General features: G+C 47.7%; 1 protein-coding gene and 1 pseudogene across 2 annotated transcripts in view; one reads left to right on the forward strand and one right to left on the reverse strand.

Moving 5' to 3' along the window:
- Window positions 1-20,851, reverse strand: part of LOC136629139 (oocyte zinc finger protein XlCOF6-like) — a 913,937-nt gene that overhangs the window by 29,174 nt on the left and 863,912 nt on the right. The gene's annotated exons all lie outside the window — the stretch shown is intronic.
- The window catches only part of LOC136627169 (zinc finger protein 850-like), a 532,511-nt pseudogene continuing 530,793 nt past the window's right edge, over window positions 19,134-20,851 (forward strand).

Raw genomic sequence — 20,851 nt, forward strand, 5'->3', positions numbered from 1 at the left:
AGAAAGCGCTGAACCACCAAATTAAAGACGTGGGCCAGGCATGGCACGTGCGTGAGGTTCCCGAGCTGCAGAGCCGCCACCAGGTTGTGGCCGTTGTCACACACGACCATGCCCGGTTGGAGGCTCAGCGGCGCAAGCCAGCAGTCGGTCTGCTCTGTCAGACCCTGCAGCAGTTCGTGGGCCGTGTGCCTCTTATCTCCTGAGCTGAGTAGTTTCAGCACGGCCTGCTGTCGCTTGCCCACTGCTGTGCTGCCACGCCGCGTGACACCGACTGCTGCCGACGTGCTGCTGCTGACACATCTTGATTGCGGGACAGAGGTTGCGGAGGAGGGTGGTTTAGTGGAGGAAGCATACACCGCCACAGATACCACCACCGAGCTGGGGCCCGCAATTCTGGGGGTGGGTAGGACGTGAGCGGTCCCAGGCTCTGACTCTGTCCCAGCCTCCACTAAATTCACCCAATGTGCCGTCAGGGAGATATAGTGGCCCTGCCCGCCTGTGCTTGTCCACGTGTCTGTTGTTAAGTGGACCTTGGCAGTAACTGCGTTGGTGAGGGCACGTACAATGTTGCGGGAGACGTGGTCATGCAGGGCTGGGACGGCACATCGGGAAAAGTAGTGGCAACTGGGAACTGAGTAGTGCGGGGCCGCCGCCGCCATCATACTTTTGAAAGCCTCCGTTTCCACAACCCTACACAGCAGCATCTCCAGGCTGAGAAATTTGGCTATGTGCACGTTTAACGCTTGAGCGTTCGGGTGCGTGGCGGCATACTTGCGCTTGCGCTCCAACACTTGCACTAGTGACGGCTGGACGGTGCGCTGACAGACATTGGTGGATGGGGCCGAGGACAGCGGAGGTGAGGGTGTGGGTGCAGGCCAGGTGACGGTAGTGCCTGTGTCCTGAGAGGGGGGGTTGGATCTCAGTGGCAGGTTGGGGAACAGGGGGAGAGGCAGCGGTGCAAACCGGAGGCAGTGAACGGCCTTCATCCCACCTTGTGGGGTGCTTGGCCATCATATGTCTGCGCATGCTGGTGGTGGTGAGGCTGGTGGTGGTGCCTCCACGGCTGATCTTGGCGCGACACAGGTTGCACACCACAGTTCGTTGGTCGTCTGCACTCTCAGTGAAAAACTGCCAGACCTTTGAGCACCTCGGCCTCTGCAGGGTGGCATGGCGCGAGGGGGCGCTTTGGGAAACTGTTGGTGGATTATTCTGTCTGGCCCTGCCTCTACCCCTGGACACCGCACTGCCTCTTGCAACCTGCCCTGCTGCGGCCCTTGCCTCCCCCTCTGAAGACCTGTCCTCAGTAGGCGTAGCAAACCAGGTGGGGTCAGTCACCTCATCGTCCTGCTGCTCTTCCTCCAAATCCTCTGTGCGCTCCTCCCTCGGACTTACTGCCCTTACTACTACCGCACTGATAGACAACTGTGTCTCATCGTCATCGTCCTCCTCACCCACTGAAAGGTCTTGAGACAGTTGCCGGAAGTCCCCAGCCTCATCCCCCGGACCCCGGGAACTTTCAAAAGGTTGGGCATCGGGCACGACAAACTCCTCCAGTGGGAGAGGATTCGGAACCCTTGCTGCCCATTCTGGGCAGGGGCCTGGGAACAGTTCCTGGGAGTCTGCCTGCTCCTCAGAATGTGTCATTGTAATGGAGTGAGGAGGCTGGGAGGAAGGAGAAGCAGCAGCCAGAGGATTCAGAGTTGCAGCAGTGGACGGCGCAGAACTCTGGGTGTTCGATAGATTGCTGGATGCACTTTCTGCCATCCACGACAGGACCTGCTCACACTGCTCATTTTCTAATAAAGGTCTACCGCGTGGACCCATTAATTGGGAGATGAATGTGGGGACGCCAGAAATGTGCCTCTCTCCTAATCCCGCAGCAGTCTTCTGCGATACACCTGGATCAGGAGCTCGGCCTGTGCCCACACCCTGACTTGGGCCTCCACGTCCTCTAGGCCTACCCCTACCCCTCAGCATGGTGTATTACCAGTAGTGCAGAAACAGAACGCTGTAATTAAATGTGCCGCTTATTGGCCTGTGGTTGGAGGCTGACTTCGCTTACGGAACGCACAGCAGAGCCAGGAAATAATTTTGCGCAAGCCTGCTGTAACACTTAGCTGGCTGCGTATGAATTAGGACAACTACCCCCAGCACAGACCCAGTACACTGAGGACGGTCACAGGCAGCCCAAATAGATTTTTTTCCCAAATGTTTTTGGAAAGGCCCACTGCCTATATACACTGTATATGTCTTCTCTCTCTGCGTCACCACTACTGGCCCTGGAGTATGTAAAATAACTGCAGACTGTTGCACTGTGGACTGGAATACAGCGGTGATGTAACAGCCAACACAGAGCCAGGAAATAATTTTGCGCAAGCCTGCTGTAACACTTAGCTGGCTGCGTATGAATTAGGACAACTACCCCCAGCACAGACCCAGTACACAGAGGACAGTCGCAGGCAGCCCAAATAGATTTTTTTTCCCAAATGTTTTTGGAAAGGCCCACTGCCTATATTCAATAAATATGTCTTCTGTCCCTGCCTCACCACCACTACTGGCCCTGGACTATGTATAATTACTGCAGGGCGCTATGCTCTGCACAGCCGATATACAAAAAATGTGCAACACTGCAAAAAGCAGCCTCCACACTACTGCACATGGTTAGATGTGGCCCTAAGAAGGACCGTTGGGGTTCTTGAAGCCTAAAATACTCCTAACGCTCTCCCTATAGCAACTCCAGCAAGACAACACTTTCCCTGATCTATGTCAGAACGCATCTGTGGCGAGCCGCGGGAGGGGCCGATTTATATACTCGGGTGATACCTGATCTCGCCAGCCACTCACTGCAGGGGGGTGGTATAGGGCTTGAACGTCGCAGGGGGAAGTTGTAATGCCTTCCCTGTCTTTCTATTGGCCAGAAAAGTGTACTAACGTCTCAGAGATGAAAGTGAAAGTAACTCGAACATTGCGTGGTACTCGTCACGAGTAACGAGCATCTCGAACACGCTAATACTCGAACGAGTATCAAGCTCGGACGAGTTCGTTCGCTCATCTCTAATAAAAAGCGATCAAAATTTTACATGTTCCAAAAAATTAGATAAATGAAGACTGGAGTTCATCCCGCAAAAAACAAGGCCCTCTAGAGCTCTGGCAATGGGAAATAACATTAATACGGCTCGTGGAATGTGGCGACACAAAAGCAAACCTTTAAAAAAAAAAAGTTTTAAATGTACAAAAATAGCAAAGCCCAAAAAAACTGTATAAACTCGGTATCGCCGGAATCGTGGGACTCAGAGAATAATGATATCACATAATTTATTCTGCACGCTGAACGCCGTAAAAATTAAATAGAAAAAGCAAATGGCAGAATTCCTTTTTTTTCCCCCAATCTCCCTACAAATTTTTTACAAAAGTTATGCAATACATTATATATACCCAAAAATGATGCCATCAAAAAGTACAACTTGTCCCGCAAAACACAAGTTATGGCTCTTGGAACGCGACTGGAAAATTATTTGAAATTAAATGATTAGACCATTTTAAAAACCTGCCCTGGTGGGTCTGACAGGGCGGTAAGAAACCCACCACTCAAGGGGTTAAAGGAGATATGCGTTGGACTATAAGTTTTGCCCAAATTTTGAGATCTGCGTTTAGCAGGGATATAGGTGTGTAATTGCTACATTGATCTGGGTCGTTCCCTTCTTTCGGTATTAGAGTGATGAAGGCCACTAGGGATCGTTTAGGAAGATTCACACCTGATAAGAGTGAGTTGTATAGTTTTGTAAAGACTGGAAGGATAATTTAGAGAATGCCTTATATTATAGGATTGGTAGTCCATCTGGACCTGGGCTCTTCCCATTGGGTATTTGTTTGACTTCGGAAGGGGTGAATGGGTTTAGCAAATTAGATTTGTCCTCCTCATTTACTTTAGGAAATTTAAGAGTCTCTAGACAGGCTAATGCTGTAGTGGCAGAGTGATTGTGGATATTGAATGTTACTGGTCTACTTAGGCTGATCCTATTTTATTGCTCTAGGGCAGTGATGGGCAACCTTTTGAGCTCGGTGTGTCAAAATTCGCCAAAAAACGGAGCATAACTCGGGTGGTATGTCACGTCGAGAAAAAAGCCTTAAATTCGCGATATTTATAGTTCAAATAACAAAAATGTATAATTGTAATGTATAACTGTATTTAATAAACCCAAAACACCATTAGCACAGGCCCTCGCCTCTCGCTGCCTCCCCCTCACTTATCTCAGTAATGATGAGCCCCCAGCAGCGACAGCGCCCCCCAGAGGAGTCCCGCAGCAGTGACAGCACCACCCAGAGCGTTCCCCCAGCATTGACAGCACCACCCAGAGCGGCCCCCCAGCAGCGACAGCACCACCAAGATCGGCCCCCCAACACCGAAGCACCACCCAGAGCGGCTCCTCAGCAGTATGCGGCCCCCACCAGCAGTATCTGCCCCCCCCCGAGCAGTATCTGCCCCCCTTACAACGCCCCCCCAGCAGTATCTCCCCCCACAGCAGTATCTGCCCCCCTTACAGCGCCCCCCCTAGCAGTGTCTGCCCCCCTTACAGCGGCCCCTCCAGCAGTATCTGCCCCCCTTACAGCGGCCCCTCCAGCAGTATCTGCCCCCTTACAGCGGCCCCCCAGCAGAATCTGCCCCCCTTACAGCACCCCCCCAGCAGTATCTGCCCCCTTACAGAGCCCACCCGGCATTATCTGCCCCCCTTACAGCGGCCCCCCCAGCAGTATCTGCCCCCCTTACAGCCCCCCCAGCAGTATCTGCCCCCCTTACAGCGGCCCCCAAGCGGTGACTGCACGAGACCCACGTACTTACCTCGTGGATGCTCTGCTCCTCCTGTGCCCGGCGCCCTCCAGCAGCGATGATCTCCGGCGCACACTGTGACGTCAGTGTGTTGCAGGACGCCTCTTCCCCTGGACGCTCCCGCGGAACCAACAGGTAAGAGACGTCAGGGGATGGGGGGAGGAGGATCCCGGCTACACACTGACATCACAGTGTGCGCCGGGATAAGCGCTGTTAGTAGTGCTGGTTAATGAATACCAGCAGAGGAGTCACAGCCCCTGCCGGTATTCATTAACGGGATGACCGGCCGCGTGTCAGCGACTATGGCTACGCGTGTCATAGGTTCGCCATCACGGCTCTAGGGGCTTTTCTAAAGGAACAGAACTTTGAATTTTACTTTATTTTACTCTGTAAGAAGTATTACATGGTATGTAATATTGGGCATTTGCTTAACTTTGTAATCCCCCGACTATATACATGAGTGTAATGTTAAAAGTCATGAATAATGATTTCACCTTTCGAAAAACAATAAAAATTTTGTTAAATAAGAAAGAGCAATTCTGGCTTTGCTTATTTTTTTGCTGACAGTGCTCACCCTGTGGGGCAAATACTCCATTAGTTTGAAAGATTGAACTTTTATAGTCTCAGCAATACCAAATATGCTTTTAAGTTCATTTATTTAGATTAGGCAACTTGCTATGTTTTGATCACTCCTGCAGTATGATGTTATGCATAGCATTACATAATACGGTGATCTGACAGACATTCTATCACGCCACGCCACAGGCATGGTTTTATAGGTAATCTGCAATGGAAGCACAGGGGTCTTTTAGAAGGCCCCCAGCTGCCATGGCAACAGCAAAGCATTCCACAATCTCATCATGGGAGCCCGTGTGGGATCCGTGAACATCAACTGAGGCATTTAAATGCCGCTGTCAGAATTGACAGGGTTAAAAGCTTCGATCAGCGCTACTTATTGGAGCTGTTGCTGGCGGGTGTTGGCTGTTAGAAACACAAACTCCAGGACCTAAACGCACATCCTGAAGCATAAAGCTCTTAAACCAGTTGTTTTAGTCACCTCTATTACACGATCTCTGTAACTTTCACAAGCCTGTCTCAAAGCACAACATCTTGTCTGCAGTAAGATCACATATCATACACACATATCAGACAGCTTTACTACATCAATACTGATCCCCACACATCACACACACAGCTCCACTCCATCCATCCATCCTGATCCCCCACACATCACATACACAGCTCCACTTCATCCATCCATCCTGATCCCCACACATCACACACAGAGCTCTACTCCATCCATACTGATCCCCCCACACATCACACACACAGCTCTACTCCATCCATCCTGATCCCCACACATCACACACAGCTCTACTCCATCCATCCTGATCCCCCACACATCACACACAGCTCTACTCCATCCATACTGATCCCCTACACATCACACACAGCTCTACTCCATTCCTCCTGATCCCCCACACATCACACACACAGCTCTACTCCATCCATCCTGATCCCCACACATCACACACACAGCTCTACTCCATCCATACTGATCCCCCACACATCAGACACACACAGCTCTACTCCATCCATCCTGATCCCCACACATCACACCCACAGCTCTACTCCATCCATCCTGATCCCCACACATCACACACATAGCTCTACTCCATCCATCCTGACCCCCACACATCACACACACACAGCTCTACTCCATCCATCCTAATCCCCACGTATCACACACACAGCTCTACTCCATCCATCCTGATCCCCACTCATCACACACACAGCTCTCCTCCATCTATCCTGATCACCACACATCACACACAGCTCTACTCCATCCATCCTGATCCCAACACATCACACACAGCTCTACTCCGTCCATCCTGATCCCCCACACATCACACACACAGCTCTACTCCATCCATCCTAATCCCCACACATCACACACACAGCTCTACTCCATCCAACCTGATCCCCACACATCACACACACAGCTCTACTCCATGCATCCTGATCCCCACACATCGCACACACAGCTCTACTCTATCCATCCCGATCCCCCACACAGCTCTACTCCATCCATCCTGATCCCCCACACATCACACACATAGCTCTACTCCATCCATCCTGATCCCCACAGATCACACACACAGCTCTACTCCATCCATCCTGACCCCCCACACATCACACACAGCTCTACTCCATCCATCCTGATCTTCCCACACATCACACACACGGCTCTACTCCATCCATCCTGATCCCCCACGCATCACACACAGCTCTACTCCATCCATCCTGATCCCCCACACATCACACACACAGCTCTACTCCATCCACCCTGATCCCCACACATCACACACACAGCTCTACTCCATCCATCCAGACGTGGGCATGTCAGAGTGCAGCAGTGTGTGCTCAGCTGTTGGAGAGTGAAGACGTGCAGGCAGCCTCTCCCTCTTTCAGGGGGAGAAGGTCTGCTTTTCCCCAGCGAGTATGCCCTCGTCTGGGACATCCACTGCCTGGACATGTCACCATTGTGGTCAACAGAATCCGCGCTCTGTACAATACTGTGTTAATTTTCACGCCCCTAGAACAGATGTGATACATTGTGCCCGTTGGCGGCAAACAGAGAGAATCGATATGTGACAAGATATATATATATAGTGTAAGAGTGTAAATGTGCCACCTATAGATATATAGTAAAAGTATGTGTATGATACTAGTTAGATAGATATGGATGTATGTGAATGTATACAAGGGTATATCGAGTTTTTTTAGTGAGACAGAAAGGCTTCTTGCTCGAAGCTGCGGTCTTAGACACCCCTCCCCCCCCTTACTTCCTCATTTCTTGACTTAGGAAGTAGCTCTGTTGCTTTTAATAAGAAAAAAGGTTGTAATGAATTATACGGTCTTAGAAGTTTTAAGGTACGTTTTTTTGGTGTCTAAAGTCACAGATGGACGTTCAAGTGATCAACTAAATTGTTAGAAAAGGTGGAGTAGGAAGCAAGTTCATGGAGAGTCTGTGACAAATAATAACTACTGTTTGTTCGTATGTCTTAATGTTTGTATGTCTTGATGTTATGCAGTCTAATCTTTGTTGTACGTCCTTCATACAAGTGTAAAAAAGTTACATGCCACTCACATCCTGTGGGGGCTTTTTAAGAATATGAGGCTTAAGGAATGCAGAAAAATGTTGCGTTGCCAGAAGCACCTGGCATATGTTTATTAACTGCAGGGAATAGTTAAACTATAGTAATTCAATTGTAATCACAACTGTGACCGTAAATTTACAACATAGTAAAATATATATATATATATATTAGACGTTAGAATCTCCCTGAATGTCAGTCAGAAGAAGAGCAGGGGGGCTGAAATGGCACCGGTACCCACGTGCCAAAGACACCAACGTTTAATCTAACAGTTTATTTGTATAACAGTTTATTAAAGGAGATAATATCTCAGTCACTCAGCAAACTTTTTCACACAATTTGGAACAAATAGCACTCTTCCATATTAACCCCTTGAGTGGCACGCCCGGAAAAGTTCCGGGAGGAGCTCCACTGCTCATAGCAACATAGCCCGGAAGATTTCCGGGCTATGTATCACTATGGGAGCTGCAGAGCACAATGCCACAAGCTGTGACAGTGTGCTCTGCCTGCACAGACCCACAGAGAACAAAGCAAGGGCTTTGAAAAACCAGCAGAAGATATTGCCGGCATATCGGCAATGTCCTGCTTTGTTTACAGGTTGCCATAGAGACCATCGGCTTGTCAGAAGCAAGCCGATGGTCTCTGTGGCAGGGAGAGCTTGGTGCTTGGCTGTCAGAGGACAGCTAGGTACTAGCTCTTACAGCAGAGATCAGAGAAAACCTCCGATCTCTGCTGTGTTAACCCTTTACATGCTGCAGTCTATGTGACTGCAGCATGTAAAGGGCTGTCACTGCAGCATGTAAAGGGCTGTCACCATCGGACCCCTGGAATGTGATCAGGGGTCCTGATGGGTCCCTGTGGAAGTCCCCTAAAGGGACAAAAAAAACCAAAAAATTTTAAAAAAATTTAAAAAAAAAAAGTAAAAAAATAAAAAAACACTTGTCTCCCTTTACTTTGTAAAAAATCAAAAATACAATCACACATGTGGTATCCATGTGCGTCGTAATGACCCAGAGAAGGAAGTTAATACATTATTTAACCCCTTAATGACATGGCCCCTTTTTTATTTTTTCCCCATTTCTTTTTTCCTCCCCCCTGTTTAAAAAATCACAACTTGTCCCGCAAAAAACAAGCCCTCATATGGCCATGTCAATGGAAAAATGAAAAAGTTATGGCTCTTGAGACGCAACTGCAAAACTAGTTGAAATTCAATGATTAGACCATTTTAAAAAACCTGCCCTGGTGGGCACGACAGGGTGGTAGGAAACCTGCCACTCAAGGGGTTAATTGGCACCTCAATATTATCTCAGTAGAATCATGTATTTTATAATATTACAACACCCACCTCAATGTCTTTTAATTGATGTATGTCTGTTTATAACACGGTTACAGACATATATGTATATCCACAGGAGGGACGGGGCAGACTGGACCCGTGTTCAGACTGCGATGAATGTAAAATGTGTGATGCAGATATTGACTGCAATTTTCCCCCTCCCCTCTGCATAAGACTTTACTTGTTTGTGATGTGTATCCGAGGACTACAAACCTTGAATGAACATATTAGGAAGTAGGTATACAGCCACACTCAGAGGGGTGGAGCTAGATGATGCAAAAGTATGTAATGGGTCATCCCTCATCCCCTCCCTCTCTGTCCACAAAGGAGGGGATGAGAATCATAGACATCCAGGAAAAGTTTTGTTTTTTCTTTTCCGGTCATTGTAGGTAGGATTAGATTAATAATGAATTTGGTTAAAGAATATCACGTTTCAAATATGGATAGGTGTTTGTAGATTATTCTGCTCTGATGTAACTAATGTCTCTGTTATTGGAGCTGACATTTTACAAGCCTTATCTGCATCTATCAAATTCTCACCAGCTGGATCGGTACAGGTTGAGACCTCAGGTGCCAGTTCAGAAAAAATTTGTATACTAACTGTTCTCTTGGTGGACCCGGCTCATGTATTTGCCCTGACAAATTGTTGGCCACCCCCAAGACAGACATAGGGAAATTGAATGTACTCCCTATGATGTGTTTTAAACCAGGGTACACACCCCTGGGTTGAACAGTATCCCTTTAGTTTTCCACAAGATATGTTGGGGACAAGTGGGAGACTTGGTTCCAATGGGGGTTTTGCTGTGAAATACATCCTCCAGCAAACACCCCTCTTTTTCAGTCAAGAAAAGATACAAAGAGATGTCTGTGTGGACACCTACCGCATGGTCGATGATTTCTGCGAGGGGAACAAGGTTACGGTTCTGGACAACCCCCCCCCACCCCCTAGTGGTCCTCACCCCTCATGACATCCAGAGCATATGCACGCAAGTGCAACCCAAGTACTTAATCTCTGGCTTGTTGGATCCAGTCTCCTCCTTCCAATGTTGTACCACTTTGAACCCGGCTACTCTTCTTCCAATTGAGTATCCTGGTTCAAAGGGGGGAGGCATAGGTGACCTAGGTATTGCAGATCAGCTATTTTTTTACATTTTTTGCAACAAGATTCTGATCTATTTGAAATAGAATATCAGCATGATTGTCTAGCATTGATGCAACAAGAAAATTCAGACTAAAAAAAAAACAAAAAAAACCCAAAAACTGTTATTGGAACCCACTGTTAACAATGCATATTTTGAGTTTTCTTTTGTAGATGGTATCAGGGTGAGGATTGATGACTCCGAACCAGATATGCAGAGGTCACACAACAAGATGTCCTAAACGCAGAAGCTCTGCCTCCGCATGCCTCAGTGCAAGAAGCGGAACCGAAGGCCCTCACTGAGGCGTGTAGAGTGGTAGAAGGTAAGACGGCAAACGTTTACACTGACTCCCGGTATGCATTTGACATAGCTCATGATTATGGCCCAATATGGAGGGCCAGACAGCTTGTTATCTCAGTAGGACAGACAATTAAGAATGGTGCAGCGGTGCAGAGTCTCATGGAAACCCTGCTACTACTACCTGGCAATGGAGAATTCACACCGATTTCTACAATGGAGAAGCGAGAGACGACACCCTCGCCAACAACACAGCAAAAGCAGCGGCCCTCAAGCCGTGGAAGAAAGAAGAAAAGATACTGACAGCATGAGTCAGTGACAAAAACTTTGGACATTGATACAAACTTTGGACATTGACACAAACTTTGGACTTTGATACAAACTTTGGACTTTGATACAAACTTTGGACTTTGATATGCTGAAGACTTTACAGTTACAAGCCAACAAGGAAGGAAAGGACAAATGGACTAAATATGGGAGCAGCAGAAAACAGGACGCTGTATGGCGAACAGTCAACAGAACTTGCCTACAACAGTCCCTGTGCCCCATGATGGCCCAGTTGACGCACGGAAAGATGCACCTCTCAAAGCAGCAATGATGTCGACGCTTGAACAAGGACAGGTGGCCCCTGGGTTCGCTGTAGCTGCTGCATCATTTGTCCAATTTTGCATGAAGTAAATTTGCCACATAACACTTGCCGGGGCCACTCTACCCATTTCAGGGATTGCAAATTGGCTACACTCAGCTCCCACCTGTTGGGAAGTATGAATATGTGCTTGTTGTTGCTGATGTCTTTCCAGGTTGGAGACCTACACTGGTACCAAGATAAATGAGCAGGTAACCACAGAGAAGCTCATAAATGAGGTAATCTGCAGATACGGGGCACCGGAAGTGATTAAGTCAACAGAGGTACACACTTCACAGGTGAAATAATGCAACACATCATGTCTGCTTTGGGTATATGCAAGGCCCTTCACTCACTCTACCATCCACAGAGTAGTGGGAAAGTAGATACAAAAGACAATGAAGGAAATGGGCAAATTTTGAATTGAGTGTCTTCCATTAGTTTTTCTTTTTCTCCAGAGGGTACATGCCACAGTAGCTGAGCTTGGGGAATGATTCTCTTGTTAATTTTGTCATAGGTCTCTCCAAGGAATTTTCAATAACGCCTTCTGTAGTCTCTGCTTCTCTCTCAGGTCCTACAGACGAGTGTCACAATCTGAAACAAGGTGACAGGGTCTATGTGAAAAAGGGTCTATGTGAGAAAAGCCCGGTTTAAAGATCCCTACCAGATGTTGCTCACAACCCCAACTGCAGTCAAGCTCGAAGGAAAGCCCACTTGGATCCACACCTCGCACTGCAAAAAGGCCCTGGGTCCTGGAGCACAGAACTCATGATCCTGCATATCCTTTACATGCTATGGGCAGGGTTTGGGACCTGGGCGGAAGTGGATGTCACAGTGACATTGTGGTACAATTCCTCTAACACACACAAGTAGCCACATTCACCTTTAACTACTGTACACTAGCCCCCTGTTTCAGGGACCAGGACAAATCAATACAATCAAGTGTGCAATGAGACTACACTGAGGGTAAGAATCCAACATCGCATTGTGCTGAGAGAGAAACTGACGATCCAGGTGGCAGGTTTGATCCCCATGTGTACATAGATGCAATAGGAGTGCCTAGGGGGGTGCCAGACGAATTCAAGGCTAGAGATCAAGTGAAGGCAGGATTTGAATCTTTGTTCACTATCGTCACCGCTAACAAAAATGTAGCCTGGATAAATTACATCTATTACAATCAGAAAAGGTTTGTCAATTACACTAGAGATGCTCTGCAGGGATCAGCTGACCAGTTAGGGCGTACTGCATCCATGACGTTCCAGAACAGAATGGCCCTGGATATGATTCTAGTAGAAAAAGGTGGAGTATGTAAAATGATTGGTGAGACTTGCTGCACCTATATCCCTGATAAGACTGGGCCTACAGGTAAAAGTGACTGTTGCCATTAAGAAACTAACCAATTTGTCAGAGGAACTCAAGAGAAATTCCGGGGTCACAGATCCCTGGGACCAGTACTTTTCGTGGTTGAAAGGATGGCAGAAAATGCTGGTACAAGTAGGTGTGGTCCTAGGTATTGTTCTGTTAGTCCTATTGATTTCCTGTACGTGTATTATCCCCCTGATCAAGAAAAGTATGAGTAAGGGACTAGACAATGTGACACCGACATTCCCCCTGGTTGAGATAGAAGAAGCAGAAAAAGAACCGCTCCCATTGATGCCAACTACAGTACGTTATCAAAAAGATGGAGATGTGGTGGAGATGCCTGACATCTAAGACTGCGTCTGTTCCGGTCTCCTGTTTTAAAAATGTCAGTGGATTTCCCATACGCCTAGGGATAGTGTAGAAGGCCATAGGTTCGAGCGAGGGCACACCCTGCGGGGTGTTAACTTGTACAGATAGAGGACATGGATACCTGAAAAACATAGTCAGGGGGGTCCATGTCCTCCTTCTGAGGTGAGGTAGGAATCACACCACCCTAGGAGTAGGGCTTTGTGGGCGGTGGGGGAACCCTGACACAGGAGGGATGACCAAGAACAGATGTGGGACGTGATGCGGGATTCTCATATTAAGTTTTTTAGGGGGGTTTGTGAGGGCACGTGTATATATTGCTATGTGTTTTCTTTTTATATCTTTATACCTGCGTGCAAATTTTATGCAATGTTTTGTGGCAAAAAAACTTAAATATTCAAATACGTAATATGCATTCTTAAAAAATCATATCAGATATGACAAAGAGCTTTTGCAAGGCGAAGAAGACTGTGTCTTGGGAAATTACAAAGAGGAACAAGATACAACGGCGATTAGCTTGGCAGTTTAAGGAACTTGCAACATCTTGTCTGAAGAAAAAAAGAGAAGTGTCTGCTGCGACTAAGGAACATGTGATTGATACAGCTGCCTGTCTGATTAATTTTTGCTATAGACATATATGATGATGCTATATATCTGGACCAATGAGATGCTATATGCTTTGTGTTGCAACAGGAGGGGATAAAACCCTGTGTAAGCCAGTAAAGTCACTCGCCATTACTCCCGTACAGGGAAGCATACCAAACCTGTGTGTGGTGTTTTTCCTTACCGTCGACCACGGGATCTTAGGGTGGGATTTGATTGATGCTGTACTGATTTATTACCCTGACACCGGGATGGACCGGCGGGGGGCAGCGAGAGGCAGCCGGTTCCAAGAGCCAATACGGAATTGAGGAGGTCACAGAAACTGAGAGTACAAGTGGCAGAAACTAAAGGTAAGCCCCAGGAGGAAGATCTGTACTCCTGGGGTGAAAGAAAGGATGGAGAGACAGCAGAGCAATTAGCCACCCGCTTTAATAAGTACAAGCGGGAGTTTGATGCAATAAGCGGCAAATTGAAGAAACTGCAGCATGAAGTGCAGGGTCTGAAAGCCGTGCTAGAAACATGCTCAAGAGATCAAAAGAAAGACTATCAGGACGAAATAAAGAACATAATGGAGGAAATTAAGAAACTGACAGCAAGAAAAGACGCTATAAAGGCAAACGGAGGCAGCATGTCGGAGAACTGGAGACACCAGGAGCGCTTTAATAGGAATATTCCGTCCTATACTAGCAGTGAAGAGAGTGCAGAGGAAGGCTGCAGAGGAAAAACCCAGCTTTTTACAAGCCTGCAGCAGCATTCAAACACTGCTAGATCACAGGGGGTTAAAGGGGTTGTCCTGCAAAAGCAATTGAAGTTAAACACTTCTGTATGGCCATATAAATGCACTTTGTAATATACATTGTGCATTAAACATTGGCCATACAGAAGTTATATACTTACCCCCCCTGTGTCGGCGTCCCCGTCTCCATGGCGCCGGCCAAATCCTTCTACTTGCTTGATTTGACGCGCTTGCGCAGTCTGTCTTGTCTGTCCCGTAGCAGGGGTCGCTCCAGCGGGCTCGCGCCGTACAGCAAGGAGAAGGATTTGGTCGGTGCCATGGAGACGGGGACGCCGACACGGGGGGGGGGGGGGGGGGGGGGTAAGTATATAACTTCTGTATGGCCAATATTTAATGCATGATGTATATTACAAAGTGCATTTATATGGCCATACAGAAGTGTTTAACTTCAATTGCTTTTGCGGGACAACCCCTTTAATGAACAGAGCCCCGGAGGCAGCCAAGGAAAGCAGAAGACGGGTCACGAGTCTGACGCTAGCATCCCGGCAAGACAAGCCGACCCACCCCTCTCAGGTTCATCCATGGAAGATGAAAGTGGCAGCGGCGGGTATCTACTCAGCGAGATCCAGAAAATGGAGGCCCCCGGGGATTTGAGCAAGCTGTGCTTCGGGAACGAGACACCTGGAGAGGACACCCGTATCTGGGCAAAAGGCCAGGCAAAGAAGGCTACAGTGGAATTTGTAAGTTCAATATATGTGCCACTTCCTAATAATGCAATCCCTGCAGCAGGGGGGCACCCGGTGTCTGAAGTGGCATCGGGAGCCAGTCAAAAGTTGGCATCGGTTGGGTTGGGCGCCCCTTTGGTGTGGGATCCATCAGGGCTGTCCCTTAAGCCCCCTGCTATACGTGTTTGCAATCGACCCCTTTTTAAGGAGGTTGGGTTGTGGGCTGTTGGCGGAGGTTGAGGTGTGCCTGGGGGGACTCTGGGCCGGCACTAAAGGCGGTGGCCTACGCCGATGATGTCACAATTTTCGTCTCTTCTTGCGAGGAGGCGGGATGGACGATTTCGGAGGTTGTGGAGTATTCAGAAGTAACTGGATCCCAGCTCAACTGGGATAAGTGTGGAAGTCTCTGGTTGGGAGAAGGAGATCCTGATTTTAGTCTCTCGGACACCCTCCCAAGACCCCAGGAGTCATTAAAAATTCTGGGCATCCATTTCGGCCAGGGAAATTATCGCAAAACTAATTGGGAAGGCAGACTAAAAGATGCTAGTCAAAAGGTGGACCAATGGAAGGGATGGTCTTTGTCTCTGAGGGAAAAGGTGAGCCTCATCAAAACTTTCCTGCTCCCCTTATTTATCTATCTAGGCAGTGTGTGCATCTTGCCAGAGTCTTCTTGGACACGGATCTATAGCCTGTTTTTCCAGCTGTTATGGGACAACAGGCTGAACCTAGTGAAGCGAGAGATTACATACCGCCCAAGGAGACTAGGGGGATTGGGTATGGTCAATCCTGTGGTGTTTTTAGTAAAAACCTTTTTGATAACTATTCTAGTCAACTTCCGCAATGCGGAAAGGGCTCCTTGGTGGGTAGTTTCCTCTAAGTGATGGTTTTGGCCCTTTCTCCAGGATTGGGTGAGAGGAGGGCGAGTGAAAGACCTATGCATGCCGCACGGACATCTCCCAGCTTACGTTACTCTGGCTCTGAAGCTTATCCGTCGATGGGGGTTGTGGAGGTTGAGACTCTGTCAAAGAGGTTCCTTTCCTCCCGTTTCCAAAAGCCATTGGCCCTCAGGGACTGCCCAGGCCAGGACCTGGAGGATGGGTTGGTTTTGTTAAATTCAATGAGGGGTCCTATGAAGTTTTGGGATTTGGCCTGGCGCTCTTTCCACGGAAAGCTGTATGTGAGAGACAATCTGAAGTAAAGGAGGACGGAGGAAAGAAATTGTCCCTGTGAGGAGTGTGGCTCTACGGTGGAAACCATGGAGCATTTCCTACTTCAATGTCCCTTCAATACAGGGGTATATAGAAGGGTGGGGATTTCCATCGGCTGGCCCCGGCTGACTGGACTCTTCTATTCGGAGTGGGCATATGGAGCTTTCAGAGTTCTGGGTGGCCAAGATAAATGTACGTTATATTTAGTCAGCCTAGTGGTTAGATATTTCACGTGGCACGCAAGGTGTCTAGTTTCGACGGGTCCTCCCGGTGGAAGTAGTATGTAGAGGCATTCTTGATGACCTGGGGAAGGTACACCACACACACAGCTCTACTCCATCCATCCGGACCCCCCACACCACACACACAGCTCTACTCCATCCATCCGGACCCCCCACACCACACACACAGCATCCAGCAAGAGTCTGCGCTTAGTGGTTCATCGAGCGCTGGCTCTGATTGGTTCTCAAGCGGCGCGATTCAGCAAATCACAGCCGTTGCCTTCTGGAGGCAGGGATTTTGAACTCCTGACCATGAAGCGCTGAGGGAAAACTACAAGCAAGTCTGCCGGTGACCTGAGGAGACGTGCGGCGGAGTGAGTAGCGCCTCTTAGTTGATGTGTTGTCGTTTTTTCATGAAGCTAGAATTTATTTTCGGGCTTTTACAGGAGGATTTCTTACAGTAAAAGATGCATCGCATCGCGCAAAAAATGCATTTTCGGGTGATGCAATGCAACAAAGGGGATGGCTCCATAGGAGAACATGGGCTACTAAACATTGCAAATCGCGGCAATATTTAGCATCCTGCAATGTTTTATTCTCGCAGTGTAGCAGCCGACACAACATCGTTAATGTGAAGGAACCCATTGGACAGCGCAGGGTTCACTTACATGTGATTTGTAGCGCTGTCGCAGCGCAAGAAAAAAAACGATTTTGTCGCAGCCTAAATCCACGGATGCGCAATGAGGGAATGAGCAGCTAGGCTGGAGCATTGTGCAGGGAATCCTTATCATGTAAGTGAGGAAGTACGTTACACACCTGATGGCGATGCGTACGTGGTAATGAGTGCTGCTTCCTGATTGGTCTGTGGGATATATATATATTAGCTTACCCGTCGCGCGTTGCTGCGAAGACAGATATACATACATACATACTTTCGTTTTTATATATCTAGATAACCAATCACAGCGCAGCTTTTTAGATTACCTCAGTGGTATAATATAACCAATCACAGCGCAGCTTACATGTTACCTCAGCTTTATAATATATAACACCCAATCACAGCGCAGCTTATATGTTACCTCAGCAGTATAAAATATAACAACCAATCACAGTGCAGCTTTCATGTTACCTCAGCAGTAAGAGAAATAACAACCAATCACAGCGCAACTTTTATTCTGCCTCAGCAATATAAAAAATAGCAACGAATCACAGCGCAGCATTCATTTTACCTCAGCTGTATAATATATAGCATCCAATCACAGCGCAGCTTTTATTTTACCTCAGCATTCTCAATATCCTATTTATGACATAATCAATGCTCGTGCCAAATTTTGCACTTAGAATTGAATAATCGAGTTGGGACCCATTAGCTTTTCCTATTTATGACATAATCAATGCTCGTGCCAAATTTCTCGTTTCTATGACATTGGAAAGTGAGAAAATTACATTCTGCACGCTTTTGCGCATAGAATTGAATAATCGAGTTGGGACCGCTACTTTTATTCTGCCTCAGCAATATAAAAAATAGCAACCAACCACAACGCAGCATTCATTTTACCTCAGCGGTATAATATATAACAACCAATCACAGCACAGCTTTCATGTTGCCTCAGCAGTATAAGAAATAGCCACCAATCACAGCACAGCTTTCATTTTACCTCAGCATTCTCAATATCCAGAAATTGTCTTGCGAAACGTTCGGCGGATGCATCATTTTGTAGTTGAACAGCTTTTCCTATTTATGACATAATCAATGCCCGTGCCAAATTTCAAGTTTCTATGTGAGAAAATTACATTCCGCATGTAAAATTTGGACGCTAATTCTTTTGCACATAGAATTGAATAATCGAGTTGGGACCCATTAGCTTTTCCTATTTATGACATAATCAATGCTCAAGCCAAATTTCACGTTTCTACGACATCGGGAAGTGAGAGAATTAGTGGCAATGATGGAAATCGAAAGATCTACGTGGGGGGGGGGGGGGGGGCGTAACTGTCAACGACGCACGCGCGCCATTTATCATAGCATAAATGTACTATGCCTATAATCTTCCCAGGAGTGTACTCAACAACTTCCCAAAGTTTCATGGCGATCGGATGAATGGTGTAGTAGCGCATAAAGGACAAACAGACAAACAGACAGACAGACAGAGACACGCACGCAGACAGACATACAGACAGATAGAAACGCAGACAGATAGACATTCAATTTTATATATATAGATCTGTGTTTTGTACAATGTTACACGGTGAGAAAGATCCGTTTGTATATTATCTATATATATAAAATTGAATGTCTGTCTGTCTGTCCTTTATGCAAACCCTAAACCTAACTCCCGCTGGTCTCGTGAAGTAGCACTCATGCACATCTCCAAAGGGGGGGTGTACCCAACAACCAATGAGGTCGCTGGAATCGCTCACTGCTACTGAAGTGCGGCTGCAATACAATATATGCATGCTGCGGTGTACCCCCTCAGTCATGTGACCCCTGACTCCTCCCACACAGGTGATCACATGACAGTGACATCATCACAGGTCCTGGGCGCACACTCTGCTGTTCGTCTCTTCAGGTCTGTATGTCCCCTTGTGTCAGGTCAGTGGGGAAGGGGAGGATTAACCCCTTCAGGGCTGCTGGGGGGGGGGAGGAGGGAATTAACCTCTTCAGTACTGGTGTAGTTTGAGCTGTATTTCCCAGAGGGAGTATAATATCCACCCCAGAGCCTCGGACCAATAACATTCTGTGTCGATCTGTGCGTGGTCGTAACCCGCGCCAAAATACGCTCATGTGAACGATCCTATTGAAATCAATGGGTTCTCTGCACGGTGTATTGCGTGCGCTTTATATGCAGCGCAAATGTGTTGGTGGGAATAATCGTGACGGGCCGATCCGCCGTTCTGTTATTTCCACGCAGAGACTGACGGACGGATGAGGAGCGAACAAATCATCCTTCGCCTTTCAGTCGGTCGGCGTTTACACTGAGCGATAATCGTATGGCTTCCTGCTGGATGCGAGGATCTGATCGATTTATCATCCCTCAGGGTACTGCAGCAGGGAGACTGCCTGGCAAAGAAATGGATTACATCACATTGTATGAGTGATCAAACGATCGCAAGTTCAAGATCCCCTCGGGGGGCTAAAATAAAATCTAGGAAGTAAAAAAAGGATTTTAAATAACTTCAAAAAATAAGAGAAGTAAAGAGTTTTAACAGCTCGCCCTCCGCAGAATGTGACACTCAGACATATTTATCGCCTCGCTTCTCCATCACCCACCTCACATATTCCACACCTCTACACAATCCACGGTGCCTCGACAGTAATTAGGAGCTATACAGGTGGTGTGCCCCACGCAGTAATGGGGTCCTGATTAGAGAGGAGCGAACCTACTCGGTTCAGGTGTTTTTGCACTCGAGCACCGCTTTTTCCAAGTAACTGACTACTTGGACGAAAGATTCGGCGCGGGGGGGGGGGGGGGTAGCAGTGGGGAACAGGGGGGAGCTCGCTCTCTCCCTCCCCCCCCCCCCCCCCCCCACTCCCCTCTGCAACCCCCCGCTGTCACCCGGCGCCCCCCCGAATCTTTTCATCCGAGTAGTCAGTTACTCGGAAAAAGCGGTGCTCGTGTGGAAGAACACCCGAACCGAGTACGCTCGCTCATCACTCGTCCTGATTCATACGCCATCAGTAATAATACGCTTATGACCCATCAGCGATAATCTCCGCATTACTGCCCCACGGATAATTACACCGCCTGTATTGGCCCCATCATTAATAATGCTGCCTTTTCTTACTCCATAAACAATAAAGCCCTTTTATGGGCTGTTTTGCTGATAAAAAACAAACCTGCACACTTGCCTGCTTTGGTCCCCAATCCGTTCTGAACCGCTCTTCTTCCTTTTGGGTGGTGCGGGTACATGCTGTCACATGACTGCTGTGGCCAATTCCTGGTCTCAGAGTCTGAGATCCGAGAGTGTCCAGCACTGGTCATGTGTATCAGCATGTAGACATACCCATAAGTAGGAAGGAGGAGTCTGGGGTGGTTTGGGGAATGAAACAGAAGAATATGTAGATTTCGGTGAGGGGTGTTTATCAACAGATAGAAAAGGGCTTAACAGCTTCTCACCGATTCTGGCAAACTGGTGAGAACCAGTGTTGGGGCCTTCCTCAGTCCGCCAGAGAGCAGGCAGTTGGGGGCTGAAGATTCGAGATCATGGGGACATAAACCAGTGCTCTAATTGTTCTAACGATAATC

This window comes from Eleutherodactylus coqui, chromosome 5 (assembly GCF_035609145.1).
Source record: "Eleutherodactylus coqui strain aEleCoq1 chromosome 5, aEleCoq1.hap1, whole genome shotgun sequence".
NCBI lineage: Eukaryota > Metazoa > Chordata > Amphibia > Anura > Eleutherodactylidae > Eleutherodactylus > Eleutherodactylus coqui.